Below are 20621 nucleotides of genomic sequence, written 5' to 3' on the forward strand. Positions count from 1 at the left end.
AGGGAGGGAGGGAGGGAGGGAGGGAGGGAAGGAAGGAAGGAAGGAAGGAAGGAGGGAAGGAAGGAAGGGAGGAAGGAAGGAAGGAAGGAATTAAAGGGATACAAATAGGTAAAGAAGAACTCAAACTATCACTATTTGCTGATGACATAATTCTATATCTAGAAGATCCCAAAAATTCTACCAGAAAACTCTAGAAGTAACAAATGAATTCATCAAAGTAGCAGGATATAAATCAACTCCCGTAAATCAAATGCATTCCTATACACCAGCGATGAATCCACTGAAAGAGAAACTAGGAAAACTACCCCATAGCCTCAAAAAAAAAAATAAAAATAAAAAAGAATAAAATACATGGGAATCAATCTAACAAATGAGGTGGAAGTCCTCTACAATGAAAACTCTAGAACACTAAAGAAATAAATTGAAGGAAACCTCAGAAGGTGGAAAGATCTCCCATGCTCCTGGATAGGCAGAATTAATATTATCAAAATGGCCACACTACCAAAAGCACTATACAGATTTAATGCAAATCCTATTAAAATTCCAATGTCATTCTTCATAGAAATAAAAAAGTAATCATGAAATTTATTTGGAAAAATAAGAGAACAAGAATAGCTAAAGCAATCCTTAACAAGAAAAGTGAAGCAGGATGCATCACAATACCAGACCTTAAACTATATTACAGAGCTATAGTAACAAAAATGGATTGGTATTGGCATCAAAATAAACTTGTAGACCAATGGTACAGAATAGAGGACACAAACCCACATAAATATAGTTATCTCATACTAGACAAGGATGCTAAAAACTGGAGAAAAGACAGCCTATTCAACAAATGGTGCTGGCAAAACCGGAAATCCATATGTAGCAAAATGAAATGAAAACTCTCTCTCACCCTGCACAAAAGTCAACTCAAAGTGGATCAAAGACTTAGACACTAAAACAGAAGTCCTATGCCTAATAATAGAAAAAATAGCTCCAAATCTTCACCATGTCATCCTAGGATCTGACTTCCTTGACAAGACACCCAAAACACAAGAAGTAGAATCAAGAATCAATAAATGGGATGGATTCAAATTAAAAATCTTCTTTTCAGCAAAAGAAACAACTAGTAACATGAGGAGAGAGCCTACAGAATGGGAGAAAATCTTCACCACATGCACCTTCAATAAAGCATTTATCTCTAGGATCTATAAAGAACGCAAAAATCTTCACACACACACACACACACACACACACACACACACACACACACACACTAACCAATCAATAAATGGGCTAAGGAACTTAGCAGACACTTCACAGAAGAAGAAATCCACCTACAAATATATGAAAAAGTATTCAACGTCTCTAGCAATTAGAGAAATGGAAATCAAAACTAAGATTTCATCTCACTCCTGTCAGAATGGCAATCATCAAGAATAAAGGCAACAATGAATGTTGGCGAGGATGGGGTGAAAAAGGGTACACTCTTATATTGGTGGTGGGACTGCAAATCGGTACAACCACTATGGAAAGCAGTATGAAGATTCCTCAGAAAACTGGGAATGGAACCACCATTTGATTCTGCTATTCCACTCCTTGGTTTATACTCAAAGGACTTAAAATCAGCATACTTCAGTAATACAGGCACATCCATGTTTATAGATGTTATATTGTTTATAGATGTTATATTGTTCAATTCACAATAGCTAGACTATGGAACCAACCTAGGTGTCCCTCAATAGATGAATAGATAAAGAAAATGTGGCATATATACTTAATGGATTATTACTCAACTTTAAAGAAGAGTGAAATTATGGCATTTGCCAGTAAATGGTTGGAGTTGGAGAATATCATGATAAGCGAAATAAACCAACCCACAAAACCAAGAGCCAAATGTTTTCTCTAATATGCAGATGCTAATTCATAATAAGGTGAAGGGCACTAGGGAAGAATAGCATTACCTTAGATTAGGTAGAGGGAAGTGATGGGAGGGGAGAAGAGAGGCTGTGGGGATAGGAAAGAGTAGAATGAAACAGACATTATTGCTGTATGTATGTATATATGTGACTACATGACCAATATGATTCTGCAACATGTACACTCAGAATAATGTGAAATTATATCCCATCTATGTATGATATGTCAAAGTGCATGCATGCTCCTGCTGTCATGTAAAACTAATTAAAACAAATAATAAATAATGATAATAATATTAAAAAGAAAGTAAATTAGCCATCATTTTGTGTGTCACACTGGTGTTATTAAAATGTGAACAAATCATTGCAGTATTAAATCAAGAACACAAAATAAGCAAGCTTTTTCTGAGCTGAAACAGGTTCCAATCACTCTGAATAGCTCTCCAGTTGATGGTGAAGAGGTGTCATTATTTCAGAAGCGATTAGTTCCTATAGATTAAATTACATCTAACCCTCACCACTGCCAACCTATTAAAATATCAAGACATTTCAAACTATTCCCTCAGCTTTCTCAAGGGCTCCATTAGCACCACGAGGAACTCAGCCATGTGAATTGGCAAGTAATTAAGTGAAGCATATGGCGAGATTCTGAAGCCCTGATTCTCTTTGCAGGATACCCAGATGACTGAAAGAATATGAGGATCTCGGTCACCTGAAAACAGGATTCACACTTCAGAGCTTAACATGGTGTATTACATATGGGGAAAGAATAGAAATCATTCTCATTGGGAAGGACACAGTGCTATTAGATGGCAAGGCTGAGTCTTCACAACTAAAAATGTGAAATATGGTGACGTTTCTGTCCGGAGGGCTTCAGATTCTGGTGTGAGAGACACGTAAACAAATGCAGACATAATGCTGGGTCACCAGTGCGGAATGGGTCACTGCACAGGCTGTATGACTGAGTTCCAGTTCTTCAAGCCACCTTCACCTCCCCTGATCTGTCACTGTGTCTGGCATGTAAACACAGTCAGGAGACCACGGGGGCTCTTTCATTCAATTGCCTCAGAGACTTCATTTACTTTGTGGTTTTCAATTGAAAAAAAAATTACAGAAAATTACAATTAAGAATATGACAGTACTCCTTATTCCTAGCTTTCAGAATTAATCAGCTTTGAAATCTAGACATAATGGCATTTGCCAGTAAATGGTTGGAGTTAGAGAATATCTTCTTTAAAAAAGGTATCTTCTTTCATAAAAATCATGTTATTAAAAAATAAAATATATAATAATGAAGACAGTTTTAAAAATTACTGTGAGCCACATTACTGAAAGGTGACCTCAGCAGTGTCAGGAGCCATCATGGCAGTGACATGACATTAGTGGGGAAGGAGGTGTGTTGGAGGGGTGGGAAATCACAGAAGGTGGGCCCATCCTGCTCCTTCTGTGTGGACTGTTACTGTCGTCAGCCACTTCAGCCATCAGCCCTTTCCCTGTTTACTTACTTGGTTTTTTGCAGTGCTAGGATTGATCCCAGGGCCTGGATTCTGCTAGGCAAGCACTCTGCTTTTAAGCTACGCCCCTGTCCTCTCCTATCTAATTGTCATTACTAAATAATATCACTTCAGTTTGATGATTTCCGTAAACATTGGGGGGAGGACATGTTTTATGTTACAATTTTAACTTTATCCCTCATTTTTTCTCACATGATTCTTTTCTCTTTTATCTAGGCAATACTTCATGGTTCATATGCATCTTCTGATTTTGGTTAAATGTTATGGTTCCTTTTATCTGGTAACTTTTTAAGTCATGCTATTTTTTTTTACATATTGATTGGATGACTAACATGCTAGCAACCATGATGAGTTTTCTGTCATCCATGGGGACAGTGAGACAAAGTAACCAACTGACAAGATAATTTTAAACATACCTAGGAAGGAAACAAGCATGGGACTAAGCAGGTAAGAAAGAACACCTCTGTTTTATTCAGTAGTCAGCAAAAGGATGGAAGCAAAAATCTAAAAAATGACAAGCCCTTCATTCAACTAGAACCTGGTCTATAGTAGCCCCTTAGCACATGTTGGTCAGCAACTGAGTGAACCATGACACTAATATGAAAGTTAAGAAGAATAACATGTAAGAAGATCATGTGGAATCTGGAAGTGACTATTTTGCTGGACCCAGATTTCCTAATTGATTTTTTCTTTTAGTTTTGACATCTCTTGCAATTATAATGATAAGAGGGGCAGCTATGATCATTCTTATAGCTATGAAGATGGAGTCTCTCAATCACTTTTCCTTGATATCCCAATTAACCCTCACAAAACGGTAAGGGAAAATGTGTATATGTGTGAGCAGTTATTTTGTGTTGTTTTGATTTTACAGATAAGAAAATTGTACTTCAAAGCTTAACTAAATTATTCAAGGCCACAAAACTATAGAACAGAATCTAACTTCGAACACATGCCTACAATTGTATCAGTCTAGTGATCTCCATTGACGTGGCCAGTGTGTGATCTGATAGGACCAACTGCTGTCTCAGCTCAAACGTCTTGGACTACTGCAGGTCTCAATAACCTATGAACACTCACCAAGTGGGGGAAAGGAACTCTGCGAAAAGGTGACGAGGCAAACCAGGGACTGGGTTATTTCTGGATTCAAATCTGGTTTACCACTTCCACAAGGTGACTTTAGACAAATAAGTCAAGGTACCTAGGCTTTCCCACTTGTACCATGGAGATGGTAGCACATTTGTTCTTGTGAGGATTAAATTATACAATGTAAGGAAAATGCTAAATGTGTTTTGTTGTGTTGTGCCAGGGATTGAACCCATGGACGCTTAACCAGTGAACCACATCTCCAGCCTCTCCTTTCTTTTCGTCCAGAGACCAGGTCTCCCCGAGTTGCTTAGTGCCTTGCTAACTTGCAGAGTCTGACTTTGAACTCTTGATCCCCTGCCTCAGTCTCCTAAGGCACTGGGATTATGCCTGGCAAATGTTGAGTTCTTAACAAAAGTTGATCATTAATAATGTAAATATAAAAAACAAACAAACAAGCAAATAAAACACCGGAGGGCAAAACTTTGGCTTGTCTGTGCAGAAGCCTTCTGAGTGGCTTCTTAGAAAACATGAAAGGTGAGCTTTTGCAAGCTAGGAAGAGGGGGAAAGAATTGCAGATGTGGTTCATGGCATGTCCAAAGGCAGGAGGCAAACTCGCTACCTGAAATCCTCATATCAGCAGTCAGTTTCCTATGTTTCCATAGAGTAGGTCAGAAGCACTAAAATATAGAGTTTCTGCATAAAATAAATTTTCATAATTTTCTTAAAATGGTGTTCATGATGATAATGATTATACTGAAAGACCTGCCCAGAGAAGAACAGACGAATCAAAACCTTCCTTGAATCACTAACCGTTCTTTTTCCAAACAAACTAGGTCTTGAAGGGGTTATTTTCATTGATTTTTTTGAAGTGCCAAATTGCTTTCCTACATTTATTATCCAGAGTCTGAGTCCTCGTAGGCAGGGAGTTTTGAAAATTATGATGTTCACTGGATGTTAAATGTTAGTCATTTAATTCTTCCTTCCTTGGGGTTCCAGCTGAGTGCAAAACTTTGAGTGTGAAGCTGTGGCACACAGCTGAGATCGGTGGCTTTTTAGGAAAGACATGTGGGCTGAGGTATTGCCAATACTTGTGAAAAGTCCCGCTGCTCATTGTTTCTGGCTTTATTTAGCAGCCTTGAGAAATCAGGGGAAAATTTCACTTGCACCTTACCCCTCTGTGTTCTGGTAGGACTGAAAACTAAACCTTACCCGCTAATGTTTTCTATTAGAGTCACAAAATTCTGGAATCACTTAGCTGGGAAGAAACTATTGAAGTGGCAAGTGTGTACCTCCTGGTGACAGCCCCCTGAGCGTCACTGGACTGCTTCAAGTTCATGACTCTGCAGTTCTTACTGTTGTCTCCATTTGCAAAGAGGAGATGAATAAAAAAGGAGGAGGAGTACCTTGGCTGAGGCCGCACAACTAGAACATTGCAATGTCAACTCCTTTGTAACAATGAATAAGTGAACTTAGTCATAGGAATCTGAGAATTATCAAGGGTCCAAGTGAGTTCACCAGGACCTTTAAGAAACCCCTTAAAAAGATTCAAAGTCTCAATCATAAGAAGTTGAATCAAGTTCTGGAACTTCCCCTTACTTGAATTCAAGGAGCAATGCTATTTGATTGTCTCAGAAAGGAGGTGTTAATAAAGCAATACACTTTATAATGTGCCATCATGATAGAAGAGCACTACGTCTTCTACCCCATAGGAACTCAATGAATATTGCCCAATTCCTGAGTAATTAATGTATGTATGGAAACCTATACCATCCATCAACTAGGTAATGGAAGTGGTGGCTACTGCAAAATCCTTCAAGAAGTGAGCAAGAAAATAGAATGAGTTGGGAAGAAAACCCTCAATGACAAAGAAAAGGAACTGGGAGGTCCTTCCTGTTCCTTTCAGTGATGTGAGACTTTCATAGTGGATTTCAGTGTCTATGCTCTTAGCAAAAATTCACATTTTGGGTGTTTATGTGAAAAGCCCTATGCTAAAACTAAGACAAAAAAAAAATTCTCCAAACCTTCAAAATGTCCCTTGTGATACCAGGAAGTCAGGAGAATATGTGGTGTTGACCTGGATGCATGACATCTTGATGACCACGTGAGTGGGCTGGTTCTCATTGAGGAACAATGCTCTCTAGATCTCCAACCCAAAACATGGCCCATTCAGACGTGATCTGCCCTCCAAGCTCAACTCTGCACTTGCTCAGTGTTGGACATCAGCCTGATGACAGGATTGTTCTGAACCTCTATTGCCCTAGTCAGTGTCCCCCAGAGAAGGAGAAGCAGTAGGATACACTGAGATAAGGAGGACATTTATCAATGCATCTGACACAGGTGACTAATTTCCGAGTTCTTCACCTGAAAGCTGGAGACCAGGAGCCACCCACCACCTCAGCTGTTTCCTAGTCAGTGTCACAGATGACAGCACCCTTTGCTCAGCATCGTCTAAAATATTAACCAAGATCATCTTCACAGATCACCCAGAACAGTATCTATTATCTATTATCACATAACAGATGCTCCATAAATGGCAGACAAAAGGGAGAAGAGAAAAACTGGGGAGACAAATGAAGATGAGGAAAGGGGAAATATTTCCTTTTATACATTTCTTCAGCTGAGAAAGTTCATATTTTTCAGAAGTAGCCACAAAGACGAGTATAACCCAACCAGTTGTCAATGAGGCGTTTTAACTATAGATTTATCTATATTTTCAAGCAACATGGCAGACCATGGATGTCTATTGATTTCTCTCCTCTGAAATAGATGGTTTTGTTTAGCTCTGAAAAAGTGAACAATTTTCCTGACACCAACTGCTGGTTTAATAGTTTGGGAATAATCTATATTTCATTAAGATGATGACTTATTATGCCCAACCTTCTGCTGTCTTGCATACTATTGATTTAAGGTAGTTTAGCACTTCAACAGTGTCTAATAAATTGGTCCCAATTGGCAGCACCCTGTTTTCTCCTCATCCCTCACTGTATAAACACTGGCCTCACATATTTTAGAACACGTCCACAGATTTGTTTTCTCGACAAGATCCTTCCCCTCCAAACCCTTCCACTGAAACAGTCACTGCGTTTTTTTTTGTTTTTTTTTTTTTTATAATCCACATAAAACTTTTAGATAAGTGGAGGGCAGGACAATCAATATTCATAGTGTGATTTATTGCAGAAGGGAGTATTCCACTAAATCCTCCCTGTAAATCCAGTGTGCAAAGTAGTTAGTGCAGTAATCCATCTCCTGGATGTTTTAAACAGGGCATTAATGGGCTTGAAAGGTACAGTGGCTGTGAATCACCTGCCTATAACGTAGGTAGTTAGAGGCTTTATTAGCTCAAATGCTGCAAGCCAGCTCTGCCTCCCGCCCTTCCCTGCCCCCTGGCCCTGCCCATGCATCTCGACTCAGCCTCTCCAGTCCTGGAAGATTTGCCTTTTTCTCTGGGGGGAATTCCAAGTCTCTTTTTTATGGATGCAGTGTTCTCCTGAAAGTCACCCAGGACACTGATTTGAATGTGTAAGTTCTTTGTGATTTTTAAGTTCCCTTTTCTCCAAGCTTAGTTTTCCACCACAGACTTTTCTCTCCTCAATTTTTCATCTCTCAGTGTGTAAGGATTCGGTTGGCCTCTGGGTGTCTTCCATGACTTCCTAAAGCTCTCCACCATAGTTGCATTTGCTAACTTGTAGATTATTTGTAGAAACTTAGCAAAAGCCACACTCATTGCTTTAAAGAACTTTAGATGATGTCACAGATGTGCGATTGAACAAGATACTAAAAATGATTAGAAATTGCTAGATGAGAAAATGAGTATTCCAAACTAAAACATACTTAAATATTTAGAAATCAAAAAGGGCATAGTGATTTCCAAGGACAGTAATTAGTTCAATGTAGTTAAATTATAGGACATAAATTCATGAAGAGTCAAGTTCGGAGAGTGTTTGAGAAAGATTTGTAAACAGATGTTCAATGACAATTTTTGAGTGAACAAATGTATGATTTAATAACAACCAGATGACAGATTATACATTAACACTACTCTTTAATTTTCATAGTTATATTCTTCTTCATGGACACAGTGTATTTTGTTTTATTACTACTATTTAATACCTCTTTTTAATTTTTAACATAGCATCTTAAAAATAAGTCAGAAAAATTATCTTAGCCTTTGGAAAGTTTGCTGACTTTTGATGTATAATGAAAGTTTCTCATTTGAACTACTTGATGCTTTCTGTGTCCTTGAAGGTGATAATAATTAGGTCAGAAATATTGCCTCACTTACTTCCAATTCTTTACACCTTACAGTTGATAAAATCCTGGGACCCAACACATCAGCTGGTCCTTTTAATTTATTAATCCAAGAATCCATCTGTTCAAATTGAGAGTGCAACATCACTACTATAAAAACCAGATGGGGCCGTGGGTATTTTCAAAGCAGCAGCATCTTAGATGCCCGACACAAGATGTCTGCTTTTCTCACCCACAGATTGGGGAGCGTGGCATTTCCTCAGTGGGAGACTTACCATCTGTGATCCCTACCCAAATCTATTTAGCAGGAAACTATTACTAAGAAAATAAAATACATATCATTTTCACACTCTTTTATATCAATATGTTAGAGGAAGGTGTAGAAAAAGAAAAACTATGATTGATAATCTTTATTTAGATAAGCTTTTCAAAATGGCACCCAATTAGAAACTCCTTGGGAATACCATAAACACCGCACTGGGTTTGAAATTTCCAGTTGCAATATCACAGGCACAGATCTTGTCAAAGGCAAAGGCCTTGTCAAGTCATTAGGAGATTCAGTTTGGCAGTGCAAGGAACAGGTCTGCTGGATCACTGGCTCACAGCCTGGTCGTTTCTTCTGGGTGGAAGAAGGGTAGTTGAGCTGAGACAGCAAGGTATTTCCTTCCTAAGTTCAGTTCCTCTTCTACTCACCTTTGAAGATGGGTGCCCATAACTTGAGCCATGTATCTGGTGATTGCCCTGGACCTAAAAGCACCACCTGGTTTGTATTTGCACCTCACAATTTTGGTGTTTTTCCAAGAGTATGTCTACCCTCTCCTCAGATCCAAGTGTCAAGTCCATGTCAGCCTCTGAAAGTCACTACAACATCACACTGTCTTTGAATTTTGCAGGTTGGAAATGAAACCAGGCACATGAGCACTCTGATTCTAGGTGTTAATTTGGACAAACTATATTTCTAAGAAATTAAAACTAAGACTCATGTAAGTAATTTTAAGATACCTGTCCTAAAGGGAACAGACAGGAATCTAAATGTTTCAGTAGTTAATTCTATAATTATTGGAAAAATTTGACTTTACTTCTTTAGTTGTAACCATAATATTATTAGTGAAGCTTTATCATTAAACCCTCCCAGCCCTGCACTCTGCCATGCACTAGCAGAGGGCTCTCAAGTGCCCTTTCAGAGCCACCTCCACTGCAGAAGGGCAGGGGGACCCGGGTGGAGATCCCCGTGTGTGCTCTTCTCCACATGAGCACAAGACCTTGCTGCCCAAGGCTGGGCGAGGTTCAGCCTCTGGTCTGCGATATTCCAGAGCCCTCCCCTTGAGCCATATGAGAAGGCTGTGGTCCTGCCAGGTGGGTTACCCAGCTGTCAGAGCCGCCTGTGCGCGCCCTGAGGTGAGCTGGGCCAGGCTGTTGGACCAACACGGGAGACTGAGCAATTCTAAGATTTTTATGTTAGTTCTATTTTCATTTTAACCCAAGGGTGCATGACCACTGAGCAACATCCCCAGGCCTTTCATATTTTATTTTGAGACAAGGTCTCTCATGTTCTTGATTTCACTAGTATTGTCTTCCATGTTGATTGGTTTAGTCCTCTGCAATGATTAGATATTGCATACTTTAGCCCAATTTGACCTATTTTTATGTTAATTGGATTTATTATCAATATCTGTTTTTTCCTTCTTGTTTTATAGTTTCCCCATTTGTCTTTTCTTAGTGTTAGTTGTTCAAAACATTACAAAGCTCTTGACAGATCATATTTCATACATTTGATTCAAGTGGGTTATGAACTCCCATTTTTACCCCGTATACAGATTGCAGAATCCCATCGGTTACACAACCACGTTTTTACATACTGTCATACTAGTGTCTGTTGTATTCTGCTGCCCTTCCTATTCCCTTCCTATCTCCCCTCCCCTCCCCTCTCTCTACCCCATCTATTGTAACTCATTTCTGTTTTTTTTTCCTTTCCCCTCACTTCCTCTTGTATGTAATTTTGTATAACGATGGGGGTCTCCTTCCATTACCATGCAGTCTCTCTCCCTTTCCCTCCCCCCTCTCGTCCCTGTTTAATGGTGATCTTCTACTCATGCTCTTCCTACCTGCTCTGTTCTTAGTTGCCCTCCTTATATCCCCCTTTGTCTTTCTCACCTCACTTTTCCTTCTTCTGTATTTCTTCCCTCCTGGGTTTTGGGTTCTTCTTCTCTCCCTATTATTTTCACTTACCTACAGAGTTATATAGTTTAAGATTTTTTAAATAACTAATTTTTGGTGTATTTTGGAATCTTACTCCCCTTTTCCAGTTCTGGACAAGTGGAGCTGGAGACAACATCTTCAATGAGGTCTCCTGCCTTGTTAGCATGCAGTTTGCTTTAAGGTTTTCCTGTTACATGTTTTTTTGTTTATTTTTTAATTATTTTTTCATCATGCACTCTTGAACTAATATGCTATCTGCTGTTTGGTACAACCAGTTAATATTTTCCTAGTTAAATATGTCAGGATATGTTTAGCATCCCAGGAGGATCAAAAGAGATGTAAAATCAACTTTTCCTTTGTATTGCAGCAGGTCTGGTCTTTGTGTGGGAGTGCCTTGGCAGAAAAGAGGGTGTGGCACACAGCCTCCCCGGGGATGCCTGTCAGGAGTAAGAGCCCCTCTTCTGTCTGCATTCAAGGGTAACGAACAGGATACTGGAACTGCTTAGAATCAGGGATAGTTTTCACTATCGTTATTAGTTAAAGTTCTTCTCTACTCAGAGTGTCAGGAAGAACTGTGTGAAGTAATTGATTCCAAGCATGATATCATATGAAACATGGGTAATGAAGATACATTACAGGTGTTTTAGTAAGTGCCATTTCTAATGGTTTCAGAGGTCATATTTCACACCAAAAATGTCATCACTATGCATCATGAGTGGACCACTGACTATCCAAATGGACAGAGGACTCCATCATACTACTGTGTGAGTTTTCTAGGGTTTCCTTGTGGAAGTACCACAGACTGAACAGTATGAACAGCATAAATTTGTTTTATCCAAGTTCTGGCAGCTAGACCTCTGAGAGCAAGGCGTCAGTTCCTTTGGTGTCCTGACACCTCTTCGCTTGACTTGAGGCCGCCTGCTTTCCTGTGTCCTCACAAAATCTCTGTCTGAGTTCACACCCTCAGGGTCTCCTTGTGTATCCAGATTTGCTGTTCTTACAAGGACACCAGTTTTGTGAGAATAATGCCACATTAATGGCCTTGTTTTAAATTAATGATGTATTTAATAAGTCACTTTCTGGGTGCTCGAGTTAGGGCCTCAACCTATACATTTTGTAAGGACACAATTTGGTCTATAACAATGTCACATTTCATAACTAAAATAATAGAAATATTCAAAGTATAATGGAAATATTAAATGCTTATATCCATAGATCAAATATTATATAGTTACAATATAAGGATTGATATACCGCAGTCCGGCTGCAGCAAACTAACCTGGGGTGACAAGGAACTTGTGAAGTTGATACAGCAGGAGTGGGAGCCGTTTATTGTAGGACAGGAGGGGTATATATACATTCCACACAGCTTATCTTAATTAACATAAACTAGATACAGCAGTCAACCAATAAGGAATCTCCACACTTAATGGCTCGCTGGCATTACTTCGAAAACCACTCCCCTGGCAAAATGCCAGGCGCCATCTTGACTTGTTTACAGACCCTAACACTGATACATTTTTATGACAACTGAACACCAATGTCTACATAACATTACATCATACATAGCTATCAGCTAGACTTTAAACAAGCTCATAAACATAGAAAAATACTCTGGCTAACACTTTCTTAAGTGAGAATTACCATTATGCAAACTTCTATCTAGAGAATGTCATGGTTATATAAACAAAAGGACAGGAAGAATAGTTCTTAACTAGAAATAATAGTTAATTATTCAGTGTAAGTGGTTCTATTCCTTTCTAAATTTGTGCATCTTGCAGATTTTCAATAATGAGTTTGTATTATTTTTATAAGGAGGAAATTATGCCTGACCTTTAAAACATTATAATAAAATTCATTAATCAAAACTAGAATGAAAATTGTTGAAAACTAGGTTACTTGCAGAGGCCCCTCTGGGCCAGCCCTGGTCAGCCATGGCCTCTGAGAACCTGAAAGGAAATAATGGTGCTTTTCACAGGCAGCGTAGCTCGGATTCTTGGCTTATCTCCTTGATGGCTAGGGTTCATTAAAGAGGGCTAATTTCTGATGAGAACATGGTACTTGGTTGTGTTTTAACTTCCTTCCATCCTGTCCTCCTCAGCCCAGTTCATGAGAATCCCTGGACATAGCCTCCTGTGTTCCTTCTGCCACCAAGAGGAGTCACACTTGTTCACAGAGATCTGTCATGAGTTCTTGGTTCTGACTGGCCTGAGGATCCCCGTCAGGATGGCTGATGTCCATTGATCAGATCATCTTCATTTGGTGAATGTGGAGCCGCTGCTTCCTGAAGGGGCTTCCTGGGGTGGATGGGACTATTTGTGGCATCATTACAGACTGCTGTTCCAGATGTGCCTGCCTAGGGGACAGATGAAACGGGATAACAATAGACTACCAACTGCCAATGTAGTCCAGGAACATAGAAGCCCAACCTCCCCAGGGCAGGCCAGGCAAGAACCTCTGTTCTCACCCTCAGTTATTGTTGTGTTTTGGAAACAGGAAGTGAAAGGTGGGCACAGTTTTGAATGACCTGGAGAGTGCTGAAGGTGCATCCTAGTACACAGCCCAGGAGAAGACTGGAGGGTCTATGGCACCAGGAACTCAGGATCTCTCCACCTAGTCAGCGGCTGTCAAGCTAATGGAAGGGAAGACTTCCCGGGCCAGATCACAACGAGTACAGACTTAGCAGAGTGAGTTCTGAAACTCACCACACAAATAACAATATGTTCAAAGATATAGAATCACGTATAAAGAATTAAGAGAAACCCAGAAGAGGATATCAAACAAAACAGAGAGTCAGTGAAGAGTAAGCAACTTGGAAACTTAGCCAAGCAAAAATCTTGGATTTGTCCTGTACAAATTTACTCACTAGATGATCCAAAAGGAGAAAAGGAATAAAAACAAAATAAATCTTTGGAAGAAATGGTGCCTTAAATTAGATTAAAAATATCAATGTACGTATGAACAAAGTTAAATGAACTCCATGTAGGTAAAAATAGTGACACCGAAGCATATTATTTTAAATTATTGAAAACACAAACATTTTGCAAGCAGCAAGGGGAAAGTAAGTAACCGGGTGCAAGAGATTCTCAAACGAATAATAACAACATTTTCATGAGAAGTTCTGGAATTCAGAAGCTCAAGAAATCCTCTCTCTGGCCAAACAACCCTTGGAAGCTAGAAAGGACATGAGAGAGTTAACCCTGGGGACAAACTGCATGGTGAGTGCAAAAGGCAAGGCCAACATATCCTTGTTTGTGCTTTTCCTTCTTATTTGAAAGAAAATTATGTAATTTATTAATCTAAGCTAATGAGTGAATTGCATGCAAAAATGTGATCTGTGATATTAACTGCATAGATTTTGAAGTGTAGATATACCTGGGAGCAATATTTTTGTATGTTACTAAAGTTAAGTTTGTATAAATACAAATAAAATTGCTATAAATTAAGAAAATAATAAAACAATTAAAGAACACTAAGAAAATAGCTCAGGAAATATAGATAAAAAGATTGGAGAATTAGAAGGATCTCTTAAGAAAATATCTATTTAACATAAGAAAGTCAGCAGGGGAAGAATTGAGGATCAAAAAGACCATAAGTATATTGACAATAAATAACACAATTGAAGAAATATATCATTTTTTATTGGTATTAGCTGTAAATATACAAAACTATTCAAAATGGAAAGAATAGTAGTAAAATGGCTCAACTGCATGCTGTTCATAAGACATTAACTTTAAAGTCCATTATACAAATAGGTTGAAAACAAAAGTGTATATAAAAAATTCCTTGCAAACAATACTTAAAAGAGAGATGAAGTAACTATGTTATCAGGAAAATATACTTTAAAAACATCTTAAGTAATGAAGAAAGACATTATATTGTGATGAAACTTCCAGGAAATCAAGAAGATTCAGCAATTATAAATATATAGAGTCCTGACAACAAACTTCTTAAACCCATAGAACAATACTGGGAGAAGAAAACAAGCGTAATCAAGAAAGAAAAGTTTTTAAAGTGAATTCAGGGAGTAACTTTCCCTGGGTTCAAGCACCAGAACCATAAATTAAAAACGAATGAACAAATAAATGAATAAATTATAAAGCTGGCTGAATTGAAGGTAGAACTAGACTAATCGACAATAACAGTTGGAGACTTCAATACCTCACTTTAAATAATGGATAGACAGAACCACTAAACAGAAAATCAGTGAGAGGGATTGACCACCATATCCCTAATAACCTAAGCAACATCTATAAGGCAGCCCATCCAACAACTGCAGAAAACACACTCGTAAGGGCACTTAAAATAGGCTACGCTACGTGTTAGACTATGTAAAAAACAAGTTTAAGTAACTTTAAAAATATTGAAATAACACAAATTATATTGTCACAATAATGTGATATAATTAGAAATTATTAACAAAAACAAATTTAGAATATTCATATAGATGTAAGAACTATTACATTGATAAATAATCAATGGATCTAATAACAAATCACACAGAAACTCAGGAAATGCTTTAGGACAAATGAAAATGTATAAATAACCTACCACAGTGTTAGGGATATAGCAAAACTCACACTCAGAAAAATTTTTTATTGTACATGTGTATTCTAAAAGAAGGAAATGCTGGGCATGTCAGTACATACCTGCCAGCCCATAGGCTCAGGAGCCTGAGGCAGGGGGATGGTAGGTTTGAGGTCAGCCACAGCAACGGAGCAAGATCCTGACTTAAAATTTAAAAAATAAATAAATAATTGGTATGGTCAGTGGCTAAGTACCCCCTGAGTTCAATTCCTGGTGCCAAAAACTAAAATAAAATACAAATTAATTAATTAATTAAGTAAGTAAGTAAAGATGGATAAAAGGACTCAAAGAAATAATGTAATATACATACATATATAAACTGTGAGAATTATAAAAAATACAGATGGAAATAAGTGAATGGGAAATAGAAAGGCAATGAATAAGATTGCGTCTTTTATTTACTTAGAAGTTTTCCCAGCATCATTTACTAAGGAGGCTGAGTTTTCCCTAGCATATGTTTTTGGTACCTTTGTCCACAACCAGGTCAATACAGCTGTGTGGGTTTGTCTCTGTCTTCTGTTCTGTCCCGTTGTTCCACATGTCTGTTTCCATGGCAACATGATGCTCTTCTTGCTACTGTAGCTCTATGGTATCATCTGAAGTTTGGGGTTATGATGCCTACAGCATGGCTCACTTTGCTCAGGAGTGCTTTGACTATTCTAAATCATTTATTCTTTCATATGAAAGTTAGGATTTCTTTTTCTAGAACTGTGAAGAATGTCTGGTATGTTGATGGAGTTTGCATTGAATCTATAGATCACTGTTGGTTAATATGGCCCTTTTAACAATATTAATACTTTTTCCATCAAAAGATGTAGGCGTTTCCATCTTCTAGGATCTTCTTTAATTCCTTTTCTCATCATTCTGTAATATAGCCCTGTTGCTCTGCTGCTGCAGCTATTTTTTATCCATTCATCTACTGAAGGGCATCTAGGTTGGCTGCACAATTTAGCGATTGTGAAATGTGCTATAAACATTGATGTGGCTGTGTCCCTGTAGTATACTGTTTTTAATTCTTTGGGATTTAGATGGAGAAGAGGGATAGCTAGTGGTTCCATTCCCAGATTTCCAAAGAATGTCTTGTGCGTTCAAGTCAAGCACTCTACCAACTGAGTTAAATTCCCAGCCCCATAGTTTCTTATATTTTTATTTAATTCGAATGTTCCAGTTAATTTACCATGAGTTGGAACCCTAATAGTCTTTTTTATGTTAATCTAGTATATTGTTGTGACTCACAATCAAAGTTTTCACTTGATTGATTGAATTTTTTATTTCCAAGATTTCCGTTTCATTCTTTTTCAGAATCTTCTTTTGTTGTTGAAATGGTCTTCTGTATCTTGTATTTTCTTCTTTAGCTCATTCCTAAATTCTCCTTTTAGCTTATTAATCACTTTATCCATTAATTTTAGAATTCTTTGGCATTTCCTCCATTTCAATGACTCTGGGTTCAGTCATTGGAAAGTCGTGAACTTTGGTGATGCTTTATTATCTTGTTTTCTCATGTTTCTTCTTTTTCTATGTGGAGTTTTAGACATCTGCTGGAATGAATGTCTCTTCCACTGTTATGTGTAAGACATTTTTAATGTTTTGCTTTTACTTTCCCATGTGCCCTGGGACAACAGTAGAGCTTAGTGCCAAAGCACACTCTCAACATGTTCACCATTTTGAGTGGAGAAAACAAAAACAAAACCATTTGGGGTCGTCAGTAGTTTATGGAGGAACTGTGGTGAGGGAGGAAGCCTGCAGGTTGTCCTTTGGGGAGCTTGTCACCTCTTACCTTGTCCCCTACACAGTTATGTGCACATATTTGTACATGGTATACACTTAGAGTGCATTTGGTATAAAAATGTCAATGTACCTCTGCAAGGGGGTTGTCACATGCTCCTGTGGCTATCATTAGAGGCACCACACCCCTCCCACCATGCTGGGTGCTCTGGGCATTTGGTATTCCATACTCATGTTTCCCTGCAAGCCACAAATAACACACTGGGCCAGAATTCCTCTAAGTCCACACACCTACAAAATCTACATTTTTTATTATTTTTTTAAAAATTTTGTTGTTTTAGTTCTTCTTAGTTATATATAGCAATATAATCCATTTTGATAAAATCATATAATCCTAGTATGTATCTTACTCCAGTTAGGACCCTGTTCTTGTGGATAGGCACAATGATCATATTCCATTAGGTAATTTCAGATGTGAAATTAGGAAAATTAGGAAACTTATATTATATTTATTATAAAACTTAGGAAAATTATGTTATATTTATTCTACTGTCTTTCCTATTACTATTCTCCCTCCCTTCCCCTTTGTCTAGTCTACTGAATTTATCTTCTTCCTCTACCATTTTATTGTGGTTTAACTTCTACATATCATCAAAAACATTCAATCTTGGGGGTTTTGTTTGGATTGACTTATTTCACTTAGCGTGAGAGTCTCCAGATCCATCCATGTACTGGAACATGTCATAAAGTCATTCTTCTTTATGATTGAGTAATGTCCCATTGTGTACATATACCATATTCACTTTATACATTCATCTGTTGAAGGGAATCTAGGTTTGTACCATAGTTTAGCTATTCTGAATTGTGCTGCACTCAACATTGATGTGGCTGTGTCTCTGTAGTATGCTGATTTTAAATCTTTTGTATATATGCTGAGAAATGGAATAACTGGGTCAATGGTGGTTTCATTCCTAGATTTCTGAGCAATCTCCATACTGCTTTCCAGACCTCCCTAAAGAAATTTGCAGTCCCACCAGCAATATATGAGTGTTCAAAGTATACTTTCTTTAGGGAGGTCTGTGCTGCTGCTGAAGTGAATGTGATGATGAATGTGAACAAAGATGCATATCAAAACAGTGTAACAGAAAATTATAAGAAAAAGAAAGGCCAAATAAATATTGAAATGCCCATTTATTTAGGCACCATGCAGCTTAGAGAGATGTTTGTGTGAATAAAAATTACATTGCTGTATTTTAAGTTAAGCAAGGTATATATATATATATATATATATATATATATACACATTAAACATGTATATACATACATATATAATCTTTCTACTTCATATACATTACATATACTTTATGGAATTTTAAATGGAAAAAAATACAAAATATAAATATAGCTAATATTATATACATATATACAAATTACGTATGCATATATGTTATACACATACAAACATATTGCTCTATCTTTAGTGTATCCAAGAATCACATTTCACCTGGAGAATAAAATCCCTGAAGCAGTACCTAAAAAGTTGCATTCATAAGAATTTCCCAGCAGATGTTGATGCTGACCTTCTGGGAACCAAAATTTAGGACTCATTGCAATATGTTAAACCAAAGCCACCATTATTTCTGAAAGCTTCCTAAACTGTCAAAACATATAGCCTGGCCTATGAATCACAGGGAAAAGAGATGCCCCCTCAAGCCCAGTTACCCACAGAGCTAACTGTCATGGGCTTATTGACTTGTATTGGATGGAGCTGTCTCTTTGAGACTCTGCAATGTGTTTTATAAAGGAAGAGCAATATCAATATGAAGATCAATGATACTGACTCAGAATCTTGTTATCAAACATTTAGCTTGCTCTCCTTATAGGGCACAAAAGGGCCATCCTGATAATTGAAGTGCTAATAAAGCACTGTTAACTATTGAATATTCTCATCATCCATTCCAGAGTGAGGGCCAGCGTTGAATCTGGTCAGAATTCAGAAAAGGAAACTGCAGAGTCTATATTGGTGAAGGCACTATTGCCAGGATGCTCTGACATTGGCAGCCATACTAGGAATTGAAAGTAGCCTGTAAGACTCTCTGAAACCAGCCCAGGTTATTGGATGTGATTGTGAAACAAAAAGCTCTCCAAACATGAGGGATGAGGTGGACCTTTCCCTCCCTGATCCTGTATACAGCACTTGCTTACCTATTTACTGGTATATACTAAGGAATAAGGATACTAACTTTGCTCTGGATGCCCTTGCAGTGTAGGATAATCACAGTCTTCTGGTATAGGTGCTAAAACATGAAAAAATATGAGCAAACTTAAAGTTTGAGGATCTTAATTCCTTTTAGAAATACATTTGAAATCCATTTTGATTTGTTAGTTGGGCATGTTTGAAACATTATTTTAATTTCATAGTTTTGCCACTGATATATCATTAAATGCTTTTGAGGCAACAGAAGTTGTGGATTGGAGAACCCCGTGGGTTTAGACACCCTGGAATACACAGAGGTGGTGAGAACGTAAGCTTTGGAAGGAAAGGGTGTTGGTTTCTGCTGGTAAGAATTGCACCACCCACTTGCAGATGAATTACTGCATCACTACTTATGAGTGGTCTACTATTAAATGAAGCAAGTATTAGTATTTTGTCTTTCAAATTTTAGAAGATACTAGAGTGCATATCTTTCAATAAATTTCAAATCAATTTGTCCATTTCATTGCCCAAAATTAAAATAATTTAAGTGATAGGAAGTCCTTTAGCATCTATCATTGTTTGAATTGTGTGTGCCTAAAATCCACATGTCAAAAGTTCCAATTCCCTAATCTTTGATTTGTGACTTTATTTGGGAATGGGGTCATCAAAGGTGTAAAGAGTTATGATAAGGTCATGTTGCATTGGGTTTTTAATCCAGTATGTCTGGGGTCTTTTTCAAAGCAGAGAATTTGGACTCAAGACACACATAGTGCAAAAATTATGTGGGGATGAAGGCTGACACTGAGGTGATCATTTTGCAAGCCAAGGAACACCAATGACTTCCAGCAAACCACCAGGAGATAGGAGGACATTTTAGAACAGATTCTTCCTCACATCCCAAAGGAAGAGAAACTGGCAACATCCTCATCTCAAACTTCTAGCTTCCCTGGGCAATGCTCTTATTCTTTTATTCTAGCCACTCAATTTGTTGTCTTTTGTTAAGACAGCTCTAGCAAACAAACACAGCATCCTCAAGTGGCTTATTCTCTTGTAAACTGTACATGTGTGGGTTTGGGGGCTCCTTTTGAATGCTAGGTGTGCACTAAAGAATCTAATAGCTTTACAAATTTAGTTCAGAAACTTTCCTTTATGACCTCTGGGATA

Source organism: Spermophilus citellus, assembly GCF_964194105.1.
Source record: "Spermophilus citellus genome assembly, chromosome: 14".
NCBI lineage: Eukaryota > Metazoa > Chordata > Mammalia > Rodentia > Sciuridae > Spermophilus > Spermophilus citellus.